Raw genomic sequence first — 1,344 nt, 5'->3', positions numbered from 1 at the left:
CCTTCTATTTATGGAGTACTACTCCTTCTAAATGCACAATTCGAATTTTATCTATTAAAATTCGAATTCTCCTTCTCCTTCTTCTTACTATTTCTCTTTTCCTCTGACATTTCAAGGAATCTCTATACTGTGACATAGAGGATTCCACATTCTCTTCTTCTTTTTCTATTTCTTATGAGCAGAAGCAGAGACAAAGGCATTCTTGTTGAAGCTGATCCTGAACCTGAAAGGACCTTGAAGAGAAAGCTAAGAGAAGCCAAAGCACAACTCTCTTTAGAGGGCTTGACCGAATTCTTCAAGGGAGAAGACATGGCAGCCGAAAACAACAACAATGCCAACAATGCAAGGAAGGTGCTTGGTGACTTTACTGCACCTACTCCTGATTTCTATGGGAGAAGCATCTCTATCCCTGCCATTGGAGCAAACAACTTTGAGCTAAAGCCTCAATTAGTTTCTCTAATGCAACAGAATTGCAAGTTCCATGGACTTCCAATGGAAGATCCTCATCAGTTTTTAGCTGAGTTCTTGCAAATCTGTGACACAGTCAAGACTAATGGGGTTAACCCTGAGGTCTATAGGCTGATGCTATTCCCTTTTGCTGTAAGAGACAGGGCTAGAATATGGTTGGATTCTCAACCTAAAGAAAGCCTGGACTCTTGGGAAAAGCTAGTCAATGCCTTCTTGGCAAAATTCTTTCCACCACAAAGATGGAGTAAGCTTAGAGTGGAAGTCCAAACCTTTAGACAAAAGGATGGAGAATCCCTCTATGAAGCTTGGGAAAGATACAAACAATTAATCAGGAGATGTCCTTCAGACATGCTTTCTGAATGGAGCATCATAGGTATTTTCTATGATGGTCTCTCTGAACTATCCAAGATGTCTTTGGATAGCTCTGCAGGAGGATCTCTTCATTTGAAGAAGACGCCTGCAGAAGCTCAAGAACTGATTGAAATGGTTGCAAATAACCAATTCATGTACACTTCTGAAAGGAATCCTGTGAACAATGGGACTGGTCAGAAGAAAGGAGTTCTTGAGATTGATGCTCTGAATGCCATATTGGCTCAGAACAAAATATTGACTCAACAAGTCAATTTGATTTCTCAAAGTCTGTCTGGAATGCAAAATGCACCAAACAGTACTAAGGATGCTTCATCTGAGGAAGAAGCCTATGATCCTGAGAACCCTTCCATGGAAGAGGTGAATTACCTAGGAGAACCCTATGGTAATACCTATAATTCTTCATGGAGAAATCACCCAAACCTCTCATGGAAGAATCAAGAGAGACCTCAACAAGGTTTCAATAATAATGGTGGAAGAAACAGGCTTAGCAATAGCAAGCCTTTT

General features: G+C 40.6%; 1 non-coding gene across 1 annotated transcript; it reads right to left on the bottom strand.

Annotated features, from left to right (window-relative positions):
* Positions 1 to 714: 714 nt before the first annotated feature.
* LOC130953560 (small nucleolar RNA R71) lies at positions 715 to 822 on the bottom strand. Its single transcript, XR_009075730.1, has one exon. It is a non-coding gene; the product is annotated as a small nucleolar RNA R71 (small nucleolar RNA).
* Positions 823 to 1,344: the final 522 nt, after the last annotated feature.

This window comes from Arachis stenosperma, chromosome 9 (assembly GCF_014773155.1).
Source record: "Arachis stenosperma cultivar V10309 chromosome 9, arast.V10309.gnm1.PFL2, whole genome shotgun sequence".
Classification (NCBI taxonomy): domain Eukaryota; kingdom Viridiplantae; phylum Streptophyta; class Magnoliopsida; order Fabales; family Fabaceae; genus Arachis; species Arachis stenosperma.
The sequence above is the reverse complement of the archived record's forward strand: the minus strand, read 5'-3'. Positions and strand labels throughout refer to the sequence as shown.